We start from the raw sequence: 19105 nt of genomic DNA on the forward strand, positions 1-19105 counted from the left end.
ACGCAGTTGAGGGCCGCCGGAGCAAAACTTTCCTTTCAGAAAGCACAGTGGTGTAGAACCCGTGTTAATTTCTTGGGGCATGAGATTACTCCTCAGGGTCTCTGTCCCCAGGAAAAGAAAGTGGAAGCACTTCAGAAACTGAAAGACCCCACAACTCTGCGGGAACTAAGGAGCCTCCTTGGACTGACTAATTACAGCAGAAAGTTCATTGAGGGCTACGCAGAGATCACCAGACCCCTGATTCATCTCCTGAAGGGGGGGGTCAAGTGGGAATGGGGTCCAGAACAAGCCGAGGCGGTAAAACAACTCAAAAGAAGCCTCTCAAAAGCGCCTTGCCTAGCTTACCCTGTCAGAAACAAGGAGTTCTTCCTGGAGACGGGGTTCTCTAATACGTGCTTGACGGCAGTATTATACCAAAAGCATGACAAGGTCAATAAAGTAATCTCCTATGCGAGCAAAACTTTATCCTCTGTGGAGGAAAAATTCAACGATTGTGAGAAGGCACTCCTGGCAACGGTGTGGGCATTGAAGAATTACCGCCCGTTTATCCAGGGGGAACACATCATAGTGGAGACTCCACACCAGCCTCTGCAATAACTCCAAAGTGACAGAATCCGGGCCGGAAATGTGAGTAATTCCCGAATTACTTCCTGGATTCTGTCAATGCAAGGCTTTCCTGTGGAGGTCAGATATGGCCAAAACAAGAAGAGTCCCCTCGCGCAAGGTCTGGCTGACTTGCATGATTGTGCCAGAGAAAACTGTCTCGAGGACGAACGTCTAAAAATAAAGGACAACATGGAGGCATACCTTAATTCCCCCCACAAAGTCTTTGAAGAAGACAAGTGTGAGGGAATGCCCACTGTCTATGTGGATGGATGCTCTTACCATGTTGACAACGACGGGGAGAAAGAACTGGTGGCCGGCGTAGGGAATGCATGGGTGAATGAGTCCCCAGAACCCTCCGCTGGATACAAAATTGGTCCCCGAAGTAGTCAGGTGGCAGAATTGATGGCTGTGCATCAGGCCATCCTCACTGCTGTCCAGCATCAACTCCACGAACTGGTCATAATCACAGATTCGGATTATGTACGGAACGGGTTCGTGGAGCACCTGGTTAATTGGAAAACCAGAGGCATGTTATGTGCTAACAACAAACCCTTGAAACATGGGAAGTTGATCCAAAACATTGATGATCTGGTCACCTCGAATGAGATGACCATCTATTGGAAAAAGATCAAGGGTCATTCCAAAGTAGAGGGACCAGACAAAACTGGAAATGACTTAGCTGATCAGCTGGCGAAAACCGGGGCCATCCAAGGGGATCTAATTGAGATTGAGTCCCTGTTGGGGGAAATCCAGGTCACTGCTATCACTAGGTCCCAGACAAATGCTCACAACGACCTTTCAATTGCACAATGGAGTAAGGAGACCCCTGATGCTGATTTGATTACCGCTCAGAAGGGGGATCCAATTATTGGTAAGTTTTACCAACACCTTGAGGACCCTGAGAACTTTCCCCTGACGGATACCGATTATATTGGGAAAGAGGACCTAAGAGTGTTGATGAAATGTCCAAAAATGTTCCGAATCCAAGACGGTTTGCTGGTACATGTTGACCGTTACATGCTTGTTTACCAAGTGGGTGGAATGTCTCCCAGCCCCAAATTGCAAGGCAGAAACTGCAGCTGCCCTGATGATTAACCACATCTTTTCCCGTTTCGGTCTACCTCAAAGGATTGAGTCAGACAGGGGTAGCCACTTCACCAGTGAAGTAATGACAAAGATGTGGGAGATACTGGGGGTCAAAAGGAAGTTGCATATTGCTTACCGGCCAGCTTCTTCTGGGGCAGTAGAGAGATATAACCGAACCATTGTGAGCATATTAAAGAAGTTTGTGGCAGATTCTGGGCCAAGTTGGGATATCCGATTACCTCTGGTCCTAATGGCCATCAGATCTACCCCTTCATCTGCAACCAAAATGTCACCATTTGAGTTGATGACTGGGCGCAAGATGGTGCTTCCTCAGCATTTGCTCTACAGGACCCAAGAGCAGACCCTAATAAATGCCTCCACAACTCACGAGTATGTGGAGAATTTAAGAAAACACCTTCAACATGCTTTTGCTTATGCTCAGCGGAATCTAGAAAGATCAGCTGATAGCATGAAGACCCACTATGACCTGAAGACTTCCAGGAAGGAATATCAGGTGGGGGACCGGGTCTATCTATACAATTTCCAAAGGAACCAGGCCAAACAGCGAAAATTTTTGCCTACATGGAAGGGACCCTTTGAGATTATAGACAAAATCTCCCCTGTGGCCTACAAGATCCGCATCCCCAAAGGCGGTTCGGCAGAGGGGGAAGAGAAGTGGGTCCACATTAACCAGTTGAAGTGTTGCCATCCCAGGCACACTCTGCAACAACTGGAGGAATCCTCTGGAATCCTAGAGGGTGCTGTCTCAGATTAATTCAGTTCTAACTTAAAAGATCCTACATATCGCCTATCAAATTCTGAGTTTCTCAATGTGGGTGTTTTCGGTTTTGAATGCAAAAAGAAATGTGCATGTTCATATGTTTTGACTATAAATTTATATGCCACCCCACTATATCAATGGTGGGGGAGAAATGTCCATGAATAGGTATTGCCGCTCTTCCTTTGTCGTCCTAGGAGAAAGAAAACCTGGAGACGGGCCAAGGAGGACGATCCAGAGACCGGGAGCAGAGACGCAAGGGGGCCCAGTGTACCGCCCAATATTCCCATCAGGACCGGCTAGGAGAACCGATCGATTAGTACCGGATGGAGGAAAAGATGCTGAACTGTGCCATCTATTGGAAGAAGATGAGGAAACATCCCAGGTCTTGCGAGTTCCATCAGTGAAACAGAATGGCCATCGCAAGAGGGGGGCTTGTGGGATGTTTTTACCCATGCATCCGAGCCCTACCTCAAAAACTGTGCAGTACTGGCATTGAAAACATCATGATGGCCAGAGATTCCCAGAAAATGCCCAGGGAAGTGCATGAAGAATAGGCTGCCACCCATTTTGCTGATGTTATGGGCACAGAAGGGCACTGCCTAAAACCACCATTGGACTACCCACACAGTAGCCTGAAACCATTGGGAATGGCAATGCTGATTGCCAAAAGAAACCTAGAATTGTGGGGAATTCATTTTCTTAAATCCCAAAAATGGGTGCATTACCAGTACTCACCACTATCAGAAAGCCGGCGTTTTAAAACAACACCAGACTTTTTTTTGTGTAAAACTGAATAAATGAACCCAAAGCAGGCCAAAGAAAGACTTACTGAGAGGTGGATACAATGTAAAGTTATATTCTGAAGTGACTTGAAGGTTTATAACAAGACTGGCTGAGCTGTGGATTTCAGCAGTTTAAGTAAATTTGGACTGAAAGACACTAAAAATCTAAATGTTTAAAAGAAATGAGTGACCTACTTTTGAGTGTCACATAGGTTTCAATTGTTTAAATGTCATAGTTTTAAACTTAGAATCAGAATTCTAGCTGCATATGTAAAAATGGTTAGTTTTATTTGAATGCAGAAAACTGGGTAACTAAAAGTGACATTAGCTGGGGCCTGGCTTAAGGAACTGAATTCTGCCCACCAGCTACCCCCGACAGGAGTTGAGACTTGCACAACAGCTGTGTTCCCAGGCCTAGCTGCCTTTTGCTGTTCCCACCAAAAGGGATATGACACTTCTCTGATTGAATTACCTGGGCTCTGCAGGAAATTGAACAAAGCCCTGTCCTGACTCAGGCAAATGTTTTATTGGTGGGAGTCGTAAATGTGGCTTCCTCCTGGAAGGAAAGGGGAGGAGCACTGCCTGTGAGAGCAAGCTGGCTTGGCAGAACTGGAAAAACCAGAAATTCAACCTTGTGCTGGGGGGAAACCACACCCCTTTGGGGCCAGAACATAACTCTAAAAAAATGGATCATTCATAGAGCGGACTTGTGAAAATTATTTAAATGATACCATAATTCTTGTGATTTTTCTGCCCACATTTTAAGAGGTTTTTACAACCGGTGTTATGATCTGGGGGCAAGCTAGCAGTTAAGAGGGTATTACTTAAAATGTATGCATGTTAAAAATCTGACACTTCATCAATTAATGTCCATACTCCTTGCGCACATGTGTGTAAATTTGGGTTAATGTCCGATATTGCAAAACCAGTTAAAAAGTGCAAATGTTGCCATTTCTGAATGCAAGCCCCCAGGAAGAGCAGATTTGGACATGGTATACCTCCTGTGATATGTGATGGGTGCATGTAATTTTAAACAAATGTGTACCTGTGCAAATATGTCTTTCTGATCAAATATAGATTGTGTGCAATTTGACAGGGGAGTGTCCTTTCTGAAAGCCATTAAATGACATCATTCTGACACACAATCCTGCTCTCCAGTGAGAACGCAAAGAATTCTCCAACCTATCAGAACTCTGAAGGGGTTGGGCCTAGAAAGCTAGCCTCTCCACCCACTTTCAAAACACATAAAAGCAGACAGTCAGGACAGATAGGGACATTCAATTCCATTTGCTGCAACGCGCTCTGCCGGACCACACAACATCCAGAAGTTACTAGATTCAACACTTAGACTTTAAAACTCCAAAGAACTTGATTCAGAACTCAAAGCAAGGGCCTAAACCCACAAACTGAGAACTCTTCTCAGTGGGCCTCAGCATCCAGCAAACCTAACAGCGATAGCAGCATCCAGGAGCCGTGCAGATCAGCACTGGGTCCAGAGAAAGCTGTGCAGAAAGATCCAGAAGCAGTGCTGTACCCAGAGAAAGCAGAGCAGTATCCAGAACCAGAGGCAGAGCAGAGCTGACCCAGACCGCTGTTCGCAGAACCAGAGAGCTGACCCAGACCGCTGTGCGCAGAGACCATCCATGGCGAGTGAAGAAAACCTGACCAGATCCGTGGCGAGGCCCATTCTATTTCTAAATATATTGTGAGTACCTAGCAGAACTGTGCAGAACCAATCTCTTAGTTAAAATAATATAATTCAATCTATTTTAATCTAACCAGAACTGTCTCCTAACTGTCACCTGTCATTTGCAAAGCTGTCACGTGTCATTTCTAGTTGCTAGCTGTAACTTGTCACTTTGAACTTTTAAAATTTCAAATCTGAAAAACGACCTTTACCATATCGCTCATATCTCCGTGACCGTTTGTCTTAGAGACTTGCAGTAACTTTGAAAGCTGGGAATCTTGGATTTTCAACGAACCTAGAACCGCATTCCTACTCCCTATACTTTTGCCGCAATCGCGAAAAACGCACTCGCGAATTTGTCGCGATTTGCACATTTCTCCACGTGTGAAAACAGCAGCTTCCTTGCTTTCATTTGCCAAAAATTTGTTTAACCTACCAATCATTCCTAGAACATTGCTAAAGTAAGCCTGAACTTATTTAAACCAACTAATCCTCAACCTGAACCTCCAGAGGGAATTAAAATCATTTTAGCACATTTTCCAATATATTGCTATCACATTTTAAAGCATTTTGAGCCTGTGTAAAACTCATATCTATTCTCCTCTAAGCTTGCTGGGAAACTGGAACTCTGTATTACGTTGTGATTGTATACTTGAACTGTGTGCTCTTCCTTCCATCTCCTTACATTGTATAGGGGGGGTGAATTGCCACAAAGGGAAAGTGATTACCTTGTCTTTTGTGAAACCATCTCAGTTTATCTTCTATACTGCATTTCATTCATTCAACCTTGCATTTCCTTGAACCCTATAAGGCATTCTCTACCACATTATTCTTCTGTCCCTATTTACCAGTGTGCTACCTTATCCATTTCATGTCAACTCCTTAGTGATTATAAAGAAGTGTGCTAGTGCCAGATTCTCCGTTGTTAATCTTTATCATATCAGATTAAGTGTGATATTCAATTATTAAGTTATTATAAAGTGTGATATATATATATATTGTTTAAATTCTCAAATAAACCTTTTAACTTGCAAAACAGAACTACTTCTTGGCTCAGTGGGGTCAGGGGGATTCCAAGAGAGGGGTGTTATATAGGGGTAGTCATCCAGAACGCATGAACTGGACATAAGGATATATCAATAAGGGTTTTCATTCAGTATTCTAGACTAGGCGTTGACTTAGCTGTAGTGTTGAATTGAATCCTCTTACATCTCAAATCCTACAGCAAGCTCCTTTTACAAGTTGCATTCAATCGAGTTCAGCCTATGTCCACGCTTGGCGTTTACAATTCATTGTTCCAGAAGTGTATTCGCGGATGAGTCTTGTTAGCATAGACAATGCTAGGACAACAGTTCATGTATAGTACAAGGCCTCATTACCTAGTCTAATCAGTCAGCCCTTGGACAGTCTCACCATTAACAGAACTCAAAGATCAGGAGGCTTGGTTACAAATTGGAAACACAGTCCACCATTTTAGAACGGAGAATATGCGAACAGAAATCAAAATGGCAGATGATTCTAAAATGGCGGCGAAGTCGATCCAAAATCGGAACCTTGCAACGCGGTTTTCCCCATAGAGTGACTAGGCTTAGGCCAATATAAATCAAAAAGAGGCACTATATGATTTCCGTTTAACAAACCCTCCTTTTGGCCTAAGCCAAGTGCTAAAAAAGGAAAACTAGTCGCTTCACGAGTAACTCCATGTTTCAATGTCCATACATCCTGAATCACATTCATCAGATATATCAATCACCATAAAATCTGCAGCAGAAATGTCCTTCATCACAAATTCGTTGGTCATTCTTCCCGGTGCGTGTACCTTTGGTCCTAACGTTCCCATAGTCCGTGCACAACATCCCCCTAACATTGAACATATGACAGGAAGACATTGTATGCCACAACAGCAGAACAACAGAATACCCAAAATTATCAATAAAACAGAGAGAAGCTTGCATCCCCAAGATCGTAACAAGTCCCAGAACCAAGTACTAAGATCCCAATTTCCCTCAGGAATGTACTTCTGAACTCAGGACGTGCAGATTTTGTATTGCCTTAAAGATGGTCGGGGAGGAATCTGGTACGAAAACACAGCAAGCGGACCCCACTAATTTGCATACTCCACCATGCTCAGCCAAGATGACATCTAATACCATACGGTTTTGTAGCGCCACTAATCTGATTGCCTTTTGCTCTAGAGTCATGTTATAGAGTATGTCAGTGGTCCGGTTGATGGTTTTCTCCAGTACTCTTGCTAGTCTCCTGATATCCTTGGAATTCAGGATCTGCCCCCAAAAAGGTACAAAGGATTTTGCTACATCGCCCAGAACTTGTGATGGAGTATCACCATTCTCGTTCCGCCTTGGACGAGCCCTAGAGATTTCAGTGGTACTAGCTACATATACCCCTGGGAGCAGAATTCCCAAATAGCAAGTTCCCTGCCAATACCTAGGTAGCCATGGATAAGATTCATTACCAAAAACAAAGTAGACAGGTTCACCTACATACAAAGGTTGGTACTCACTGGTTAAGTTTGCAACATTGATGCAACCCTTGAAATCGCCCATTGACTGAGTACCATTCCTCTGTATGCAGAAAGAAACTGAGTTGGGGCTATGGTTAACAGTGTAGGAAGGTGCTGGCATCCCTATTGCCTACAGGAGCCATCTTAAAAGAAATCAGAAATTGAAAAGGTCGGGACAGTCTATCAGAAGGCCTAATAGAAGCAACATTAAGCTTGCTCCTATTTGCAAAGAGTGAGCATCCCAGAGGCGTCAGGACACGCCTTTCGAGTTCGTTCAAATTAGTCCCATCAAAGTTCCCTGAGATGCTATCATTGCATCGGCCAAAGAATAGTGCCCGTAGAGAAGCATAACATGCAGTAGTTAAAGGCAAAGGATGAATATGACAGCCCAACCCTTTTTCCCCATGTTGCAGCAAATGAGAGCAAATCCAGCAGTTTGTTCTATTCAATATGGCATGAGTTGCATTCATTATAAGCAGTAATGTATTATTATGATAACTCTGTCTATGTTGAGAGTCTCTAGGAGATAGAGTGTGCAGGTGCACAAAAGGTGTAGATACAGTAGGAACATTCTCAGTAGGCAAGAATGTTTCAAGTGGGCATACTTCTTCCATATACCAAAATCCTAAGGCAGCTAATACTATGAAACTGGTTAACATAATAACAAGAAGACAATACATCTTGAAAGACCATGTATTTGATCGTCCATTGTCATTGTTGGCCACATAAGCGATTGTCTAGACTGCACGAGTAGGGTCGATAACAGTCATTGTTCCTTGAAGCTCTCCTCTGATAAATTCCTGCGAAAATCTCCATAGTCCGTTTTCTGGTGATCTCCTGATCACGTGATTTCTTAGTCTTTCCCAATCCCCAGCTACCAACTTTCCTTCAGTGTAGAAAGTGGCAAAGGACAAGCTCTGCAGTTGTTCCCCTGTGCGCACAGTCGTATTCATGCAGTGAGACTAGTGCTGCGGACGCAGATTGTACCTTGTGACTCCTGGTACCGTGTGATCTGTGAACAGTGTGTCGTTGCTTCCTGATGGAAGTGATGAATTTGCAGCAGAACCAGACAAAGGTACAAAAAGATCTGCAGAAGAGTGTGGAGACAAAGCCGCAGTTTCCCCAAGCCCCGTGGTCTCAGGGAGTGTCTCTGAAACACCCTCAGTGCTGCTCAATGCAGAATGATCGCTGGGAACAGAGCAAGTACGTTTCTCCTCGTCTTCTTCATCGTGTGGCAAAGGGAAAGGTATCCTCTTGATATGTGAAGCGTGGATCCAATGTTTCTTTCCAGCTACTTGTACGGCAGTCTGTGTGGCCAATAGGACCTGGTGGGGCCCTCTCCACCGTGGTGCGAGATAGGATGCTCTCTCAAACAATTTAGTTAGCACCCAGTCACCAGGTCGGATGCTGTGACCAGGCCCCTCATATTTGGCTGGGAGGGCTACTCGCACCTGTTGATGAATAAAATACAGATTTTGAGTTAACCGTTCACAGTATTCAGAAAGAAGTACGTGCTCTATAACCCTCAAAGCCCTAGGCTTAGGAAGATTCCAAATCTTAGCTGGCCTCCCCATCACCACCTCATACGGGGAGAGCCCAGTCCTAGTCTGCGGGGTTGTGCACATGGAGAGTAACGCTATCAGTAAGGCATCTGGCCATTTCAAATTGGTGCCGGCACACGTCTTTGCGAGTTTGTTCTTCAAGATTCCATTGTGCCGTTCTACTAATCCAGCACTCTAAGCATGTCAGGCTGAATGGAACCATTTCTCGATCTGTAATCCTGCACATATTTGTAGAATTACAGCAGCAATAAAATGTGGACCATTGTCTGACCAGATGACCCTCGGCAAACCAAACCTAGGAAAATATTCCTTAAGAAAGTTTTTCGCTGTTGTCATTGCTGTGGCATCTTTCACAGGAAAGGCTTCAACCCATTTACTAAAAGCACAAATAACTACTAGAATGTATCTGAGGTTATTACAACTCTCCATTTCAATAAAGTCAAAGTGGATTACCTCAAAAGGGACACAAGGTGGACCAAAACCCTTGGTGTCGATGTACCCTTCCCCACATTGTGCTGTAGACAGACCATACAACTATGGACAAAACGCTCAGCAGTTTTTGGGATGTTAGCATTTACCCAGGCAGTTTCTAACATTTTGCAAATTTTCCTAGTGCATATGTGAGTGGGACCATGAGCCATTGACACCATCATAGTGATGTACGCGTCTGGCAACATCCATTTTCCCTCTAAGGTATCCACCCAACACCCATCATCATCCAACCACGCCAAGCCCTCAGCCCATTGCTTAGTTTCCTCTAGAGTGGCATCTGCTTGGATATTCTTTATAGAATCAATTCCTTCGTCTATAGTACAGACATTTGTGGCTTCCTTTGTAGTATACATATCTGAATAGAGATCAGTATCAGTCTGTTTGGCTATCTGGTCAGCGAAAGCATTCCCTTTTCCTACATCGTCTATGATTTTCTGATGTGCCACGCACTTCATAATTGCTAGCTGAGTGGGAAGTGCAAGCACTGAGAGTAGCTGAACTATCAAGGTGCCATATTGGTTCTTCATTCCATGTTAGATCAAGAAACCTTGTTCTGCCCAAAGTCTACTGAAGTTGTGAACTACCCCAAAAGCATACTGACTATCAGTGTATATGTTTACTTTAAGCCCTTCAGAAAGTTCACAAGCTCGAGTCAATGCAATAATCTCTGCGGCCTGCATGGAGTTATGCGAAATTCTTTTGGTGTCCACAATCGTGCTTAGTGTAGTGATGGCATAAGCAGCAGTGGGTGTACCATTTGGAAGTTTGAAACAGGAGCCATCGCAAAACATCTCCCCTTGTGGATCGTTCAAAGGTGTATCTTTCAAATCAATCCTGCCTTTAGTTTCTTATTCTGTAGTATAAAGGCAGTTATGTGACATTTCGTCACTGCAAGCAATATCTTGCGGAAGAGGTAATAATTCAGCCGGATTCAGTACATAACATCTCTTAATTTGGATATGCGGTGCAAACAAGATCAATTCGAATCTCGTTAATCGTGCGGAAGTAAGATGTTGAGTTTGCGTTCTGTTTAATAGAACGTCTACAGAGTGAGGTACCAACAAGGTTAAAGCATGGCCTAGGACCATGCCCTCGCACTGTTTTACAGACTCAGCAGCAGCAGCGACAGCTCTCAGACATCTTGGCAAAGTGCATGCAACAGTATCAAGGGTGGAGGAAAAGAAACCGCACGGCCTATTCTTCCCCCATGTTCCTGCGTTAACACAGCCAAAGCACATCCATCACGTTCATGCACCTACAACTCAAAGGCCTTTTCGTAATTTGGTGTGCCCAAAACGTGTGCTGATCACAGTGCAGTCTTGAGCAAATCAAAAGCTTTCTGGTCTTCCAAGTTCCACGGCAATGGCAAAGAAATGCCCTTCTTTGTCAAAGCCAAAATTGGTCTAAATCACTAGTGAAAAGTTTGGGATCCACTGCCTACAGTAAGAAGCCATTCCTATCAAGGCTCTGACTTCCTTCTGTGTATTTGGGACAGACATGCTAGAAATGATTTTAATTCGTTCAGGTGTCAATCTTCTTCCCTCCTTTGACAGGAGATAGCCTAAATAGGCGACCTCCTGTCGACAATATTGAAACATTTTCAGTGAAGCTTTATGTCCATGCTTTGCTAAATGAATAAGCAATAACACAGTGCCTTCTTTACAAGCACTTTCTGAATCTGCAGCCAAAAGAAGATCGTCAACATATTGAAACAATGTACAAGTAGCAGGCAACTCAAGTGTATCGAGCTGCTCTTTCAAAGCCCTACTGTAAATGCTCTAACTTTCCGTGCAGCGCACGGATGAATGTAAACGAGCGTCCCTCTACGGTGAACGCAAACAAATATCTGCTATCTTTGTGTATAGGAATGCTAAAGAAGGCATTCTTAAGATCCACAACACTAAAATGAGTAGCAGAAGCTGGAAGCATCGTCAATATCGTCGTTATATCAGGCACAATAGGAAATTGTGGGGCAACAATCTTGTTGATAGCACGTAAATCGATAATGAAACGAAAAGGAATTGCATTATCTCCTTTCTTATACACTGGTAAAATCAGACTATTGCACAAACTACCTGCAATTTCTTCAATTACCCCACGGTGCACAAAATCGCAAACTATACACTTCAAAGCTTTCTCACCATAAACCGAAATCTTATACTGTGGAATACGTGACAACTTTACTGCTGGTTTCAAAAAGATTTTAACAGGCTCAATCTGCAAAACACATCAATATACTAGGGAGACAGGGCTCAAGAACAGGTTGCACTCCTCAGTTAGGTTCCTAAAAAAAAAAAAAACACAAAAAGAGGGTATGATTCAAACACCTAATAAAAAACATCATCATTCCTATAAATAATCACTAATTCCAAACAAATGGTAAGGTAACAACAACGTATAGAATACATTCAGTAAATTAATGGCAATATAGTTCAGTTTCTCGTTATTATTTGATAACATCAGTTGTTATAATCCTGTATACATCCAGGACATTGTCTCGCCATGTTTCTGTTCTTAGGAGATTTATTCATAGAACTTTCATCAGGAGAGTTTGTCAAAATCACGTAAATCCAAATTAAAATCGTCAACTGTTTTGTAAGTTAGACAGTATTGTGTATACGTGTAACCTGTAGATTAAAAGAAAAGGGGGCAGATAAGTAGCTCATAGATAGCTATGTTACATCTGTCAATTGTCACTGAAAGGGAAACATGTGAACAGAACAACAGGTTAATATTACCTTTCGTGCTGCTTGTGGGGGCTCACAACATAAGAGAAAAAAGTTGTAGCTAACTACAAGCTTGCTGTAGACCTGTAATGGATACATGAAAAACCTAGATAAGTGTTTTTTCAAAGGAGCTTTAAAAACAAGGGTTCGAGATATCAATCTGCAAAACACCAACATCATTGTCATCAATTGCCCATAAACACTCCGGAACTTCACTAAATTCCGGCGGCAAAGGTCTAGTCAGAAACTGTGAGGCAGAGGATTGCTGTGGTGAAATCGTCAAACGAACTCCATCCGAAGAACAACGAATTACTGCATTTAATTCCTTCAACAGATTTAACCCCAGAAAATTCTCACCACAGTTTGATGTCAAAATAAATGGACAGTGATCTGTGAATGGACCCACTGAAATCGGTACTGGAAGAGAAACCGGATTAACCACTGGTGTACCAGAAAACCCTACAGAAACATTAGTTTGCCCTGAAATATACCAATCACGGGCTAGAAAGATTCACAGATCTTTATTCTGTACAGTTACAAAGAAACACAGATAGCTATCTGGCTCTCAACACCCTGCAATGAGTACCAGCCCAGCAGAGAGAGGAGAGAGAGTCCTGGACATTAGAAATATTCATGCTTTTATACAATTCTGAGTATTATTGTCCAGCCTCTCTACATGTTATTAATTCGTGGTCTAGAGTTCGTGCCTAGTTCACATTCGGGTCACATAATATTTTACAAAGGATTATACATGTTTGTATTTCCACAGTGATACAATGTCAACGTATGTTCTCAAATCCTACAGCAAGCTCCTTTTACAAGTTGCATTCAATCGAGTTCAGCCTATGTCCATGCTTGGAGTTTACATTTCATTGTTCCAGATGTGTATTCGCGGATGAGTCTTGTTAGCGTAGACAATGCTAGGACAACAGTTCATGTATAGTATAAGGCCTTATTACCTAGTCTAAACAGTCGGCCCTTGGACAGTCTAACCATTAACAGAACTCAAAGGTCGGGAGGCTTGGTTGCAAGCTGAAAACTCAGTCCACCATTTTAGAACAGAGAATATGCGAACAGAAATCAAAATGGCGGATGAGTCTAAAATGGCGGCAAAGTCGATCCAAAATCGGAACCTTGCTATGCGGTTTTCCCCATTGAGCGACTAGGCTTAGGCCAATATAAATCAAAAGGATGCACTATATGATTTCCATTTAACAGTACAGCAATGTCACCAAGCACTTCGAAGCACTACAGTCCTCAGGTTTAACCAAGGAGCAAGTAGGGCTAACCCAGGGGTCCAAGGATCACTCATCGTGGCGCGACTAGTTTGAAACCCGGTTCAGGGTCTTACCTCATACTGGGAATGGAGTGGAGTGTCACACTCACTCAGAGCGGCCCTCACAGGCCTCGTCTAGGGTACTAAGGCACTATCCACCTGATTTCAGCACCTCCACTGCCTTGGCTCAGCCCAACAGCCCACAGCTTCACCGGCTTCACCAAGCACCCGTCGACTTCTGTTTCAGAGGAAAGGACCAAAGTGGCAAACTGCACTGCGCATTCCACTGACTCTACACACTTTCCATGTGTAGAGGCCATCTTTCTGAAGGCAAACTACTCAATTGCAATTATCGAATGTCAGACCAGAGGAATTCTCATAGAGGAGTTCAGTGCATAAAAAACATATAGTATGTACAAAAGGGGATGTTAACCTTCATATCCCTCAGACCCTAAATGTGCCCTGGTCCCAGGGCAGTGAAAGAAACCTGTAAATAATATTTCATAAATCATATTGTTACTGTACAAGTAGGCTTAGGTAGAAAAACATTTACTATTCCTTCTATAAAATATTAGCCTAAAAGGCATAATCTGTGAATATCGGTTCCCTAGGTGGGAGTTAATTACATGTGCAGCAGGTATCCCAAAAAAAACAACCTGGTGAGACTTTGGCTCCTGTTAATCGCAGTAAGACCAGAAGGTAATAAGTTACAAGTGGGGCACTTACAGTGAATGTCCCACTGCTAATTTAGAAATTGTTTTATAGTTTTATATGTTATTATTTTTCTTTTTTTGTTATACCATCTTAAATTTAATGACAACTAAATCAACTATTTTTGGCATACATCTAGGAGCTCCTACATTTCAGAACAACCTCTATGAACTTAGTTGCTCCATTTCTGGAAGTAACTTTTTCAAATGTCTGTCCAAAGATCAACCACTTGGCTCAGAGTGGGACCTGTGGATAGAGAAGCTTTAAGAGATGGAGAAGATTGTTTCTGGTGGCAGGCTTAAGAAATATATGCAAGGGTTAATATATCAATTACCCACGCGACAGAGGTGTACCAGGCCGGTAACAGCCTGTCAAATCGATCTTAGGCCTGAGCGACCCGAGGGCCTCAGCGAGGCCTCAGGGCCATGACGGGCCCTGTTCAACCCCCCAAATGGTTAAAATGGGACACAAAAGGGAACATGCACATTAGGAAAGGGCACATCTTATTTTTCTTTTTTATATATGGGAAAACTAACAACATTATCACAACAACCTGAAGAAACACTAAAAAACGGGGTACTAAATGTGCTCGAAAAACATACTAGAGACCAAGAAGCCAGGCAAAAAACAAACATAAAACAACTATAACTACACACAATTCCTCAAAGGCCTGCACCAATACTCAAACTCCCACCGCCCCCAACACCTTTAGTTATGCTGGCTAAGGCCAATTTGAGGAGAAGTCCAAACATCTGGAAGGCCATAGTTTGGGAACACAAGCCTCAGGTGTCAGCAAACTGCAGTTCTCCATATGCTTTGGGCTAAGACACCCATGACACCTCATCATTGACTATGCTGGCTAGAGCAGAGGGAGTTTTAGTGCAAAGTCTTGCAAGAGCCAAAGGTTGCAGGAAGTAAGGTTGGAAATCTCTGATTGACACAGTCAGCCACAAAATAAAGACACAATAAAAAGTAGGCAATGTCTCATTTATATTAACAACAATATACATTTTAAAAATAAAAGATATATTTCATTCATCAAGTGAATGAAGGTCAGATTATTATACACACCCAGTCCTGGAACACACCAGCACAAATACACGTGGGATTTGGACATTCCTAACCAATGGTATAGCACTTTGAACAGTTTATTAAAGTTACAGAGGTTCGCCTTAACCGTCACTTTGACATTGTAACTGCAAAAAAAGTTAGTCTTACCTGACAGAATAAGAATGTATCGATAGAAAGATGTTTTTAATCATTGACAAAGAAATGCGAATAAAATGTAAAGACAACGCCTGTTTGGCACTAAAAAGGGATTGGATCGTCAGCTAAACGTCCCCTTAGGTTTATCAGTTCTTTATATCCCCAGATAATTCAGAGTGGCTGTGTTTTTTTCCAAATCTTCGGGAGTGGGCCTGCCATTCAAGACTGGAGCACAGCATGAGCCCCGGACATCAGCCCCAAGACCCCGTGTAGCATGAGAAGAAACGAAACTGTGTGCAAAAGGAGACGCTGCTCGACCCCAGCCATACCTGTAAAAAGTGGTCATAGTTAAAGGAAGAAAGCAAAACAATTTTGAAAATCCTCCATGCTGTCCATTTAGAGAAAAATAAAACCCGTGTGTTCATTTTTGTTGATGTAACACAGACATTGTAAAGTAAAGGTGAGAATACTGCTTCTCTTGCCCTTAGATAGATACAAACGAGATCCCTACCTTTTCCAGTCTTGTCAATGTGTAGTTTTTACAAATCTGTCACTTAATTTGTTAAGATTTCAATATAAGTGTTACATTTGTCCTTTCTGGGTTCCAGTATTAACTATGGTGTTCACACTCATTTACAGGAATTGTGCATTCTACCACGTCCCTGCCATTCAGTATCTGCTTCCCCATTCCCGCACTATCTACGCCAGCCTGGCATTACCCTATCCTGTGAAGAACTCCTCCAACATTAGGTTTGTGGAGGCACACCACCATCCTTATCCCCAAAACCTCTGCTGTTACAAAGGCAAGAGAGTGGAGGAAGGGGCCTTTCCCACTTCTCTCTTTCCTCTTTCCCTTGCACCCACCCTTTATACTCTTTTGCCTTCAGAGCTGCCACAGTGCAGTATATGCACTATGCAGCATAAGCAATCACCATACCATTATTGTGCTTCTTTCCATGTGCTCCTTCTATTCCAACATCACCCTATTGTCGTCATTATTTCTTTCTCTTTCCCATTCTCAACCATATGTATTTGCCTCCTTTTTTGCTCTGTTTTTTGTAGCTGTGTTAATGTTATTTAAAGCAGTTTACAGCCAGCTAGCATAGCATGACATAACAGTATACTGTCCTTTCCTCCACTGCTTCCTCTCTGCCACTCCATATGGTCTTGGGAGGATAGCTCAGTGGCAACGTGCTCGCCTTGGAAGCAAGACGACACGGAGCAACACATGTTCGATCCCTGGAAACCGCTGCGTGTTAAGCATGTTATAAATAACCTATCATAGCTACAATCCTTATCTCTTTGCGACCCCTGGAAAACATGCATTCCGTATTTTCTAAAAGTTTGCTCCGTTTTTTAGCTTGGTATAAATGTTAGATAATCTAGCCCCAGATGCTTCCTTCCAACTTTATTTGTCGCTCTTATGCCTCGTCCATTTTCCTTTTGATGTTTCATTCCTCCTCCCCATTATGTGTCCATCACTGACTTCTTGGTATCGCCTTGCATATCTCTGTTCTCTCTCTGATATCAAAACCAACATCATTTTGGCACCTGTTTCACGTTTGCTCTCGCATTTCAGTCCCTCCTACAACCTCCCTTCCCTTTTTCAACTCCATCTTTTTCCTGCTACCCCAACCTGGGGGGCCTTCTGGTTTCCTTCGCCCTCCTTTCTTTGGATCTTCTTTCTACCTTCTCTCAGCTCCTGTTCCGCTGCTTTCCTCATTTTCCTGACTTCCTTCACCACGTGGCCTGCTCTCTCCTTCCTCTTACCTTTAGCCTAATCCTCTGTGCCTAACCTATGATATGATAGGTTATTTATAATGCGCTTAATACTCATCTAAGCGCGGACCCGGGGATCAAACCTGTGTTGCTCTGTGCCGTCTTGTTTCCAAAAGCAAGCACGTTGACGCTGAGCTATCCTCCTCTTTCTTTCTCCTCTGTACCACCACTTATGCTTCCTCTGTTCCCCTGCTCCCAAACTCCTATGTCCTTCTGCCCTACACCTCTACCCACTTTGCCACCAACCACCTCTGCTACTTTATCTTTGAGTACCTCCCGGATGCCTGTGGCTGTTATTGGGTATTACCCCAGCATGGCTATGCTCTCCAGACGAGCGTTTGCAGCTGTGTGCTATAATTAATAACTCATGTCAATTGGTACGGTGGGTACCACTAGTTTTACTCACAAGTTTGCCTTTATGAAAAGCTACTATTAGTGCCTTGCATACTAAATCTTTCTCTTCTCTCAAAAGCCCCCCTGGGGGACTTCAGGTAGCTCCACCACCGAACACACTAAAACAGGAATCTTTGGCATTGTTTCTAAGACTGGAGTTGGAATAGTAAATGATCCTCTGCTAGAATATTTAGAGGGGAAGCAGTAACCCACCCCCAGCATTTTCTATTTACTCTTTTATCTTCAGTTTTAGAAACATTTAAAAATTCCATCAGGATATACCCCCAATGACCTGAACCCCCCAGATGTATTAGTGAGAGCGCACTTAGGTATAATGCTGCAGATCATCCGAAATATCGTCCGCTATCTTGGTTTTCATAAGTGTAACTACTGCTGGATAGGCCTTGTTCACCAAGCATTTACTAGCTCGGCTCCCAGGTTGACCAAACTATGAAGAACGCTGCCAGCCATGACTCTGCTTGTAATTGGACATTCAGTCAGACCTGGACCTATTTACCCATGCCTGGATGGCCTCACAGTGAATGGGGATGCCTGGCTGCGCGAGAGTGTTCTGATTTTCTACAAAGTTAGGAAGCCTCCTTAAAGGACAAGACCACAGCCATTCAACTCTTTAGATGATAGTCTCCTGCCACAGCCCTGGGGAGAGGCGGGGTGATCCAGGTTCCCCCATGTAGTAATTCAGGGTTCGGAGCGGCACATGGCCTGTGTGACCACTCCATCACTCCTTTCCTTGGAAAATTCCTGGAAAAGGTTAATCTTCACACTGAATCTGTTGGTTGTCTTCATAAAAATCAGTCTGGCTTCAGAGCTGCCAGAAGCATGGAAACTGCTCTCCCCACCATCCGTGTAGACCTTCTCTCTAACCTCGATTCCAACACCCCCTCTGTCATCATCTTACGTGATCTCTCTTATGCCTTTGACACAGTCAACCATGCCATCCTGCTCAACTGTTTGCGTGATAACCTGGGTATCACCCGTCAGGCCCTAGCTTGGCTGACTTCTTTCCTCTCTGATAAACCCCTCCCAGGTCCAACATGGGTCCTTCCTCTCCTCTATCTCTATCTCTACCTGTGGTGCTCCCCAGGGTTCTAACCTCTCTCCCTGGCTGTTCAACCAATGCATGGCACTCCTTGCCCACTGCATCGCCGCTCTCTGGCCAAACTTTCAGTGCTATGGGGATGACATTCAGCTCATTTTCAGGCTACCTTCAGCCACCCCTTCTTCTTCTCTCATTTCTGACTGTCTGTCTGCTATCCAGGAGTGGTGTGCCACCAATGATCTCTGCCTTAATGCCAGTAAGACTGAGATTCTCCTCATCGGCACACCCGCTCCCTCCTTTCCTGGTACTCTCTAGCTGGCCCCTCTTGGCCCTCTTCCTGCTGCTACCACAAGACTAAAAACCTTGGGGTCATCTTTGACTTCACACTCTCCTTCTCCTGACACATCTCTGACGCCTCTAAGAAATGATACTACCAG

Source organism: Ambystoma mexicanum, chromosome 10 (genome assembly GCF_040938575.1).
Source record: "Ambystoma mexicanum isolate Mex_15411 chromosome 10, UKY_AmexF1_1, whole genome shotgun sequence".
Classification (NCBI taxonomy): Eukaryota; Metazoa; Chordata; class Amphibia; order Caudata; family Ambystomatidae; genus Ambystoma; species Ambystoma mexicanum.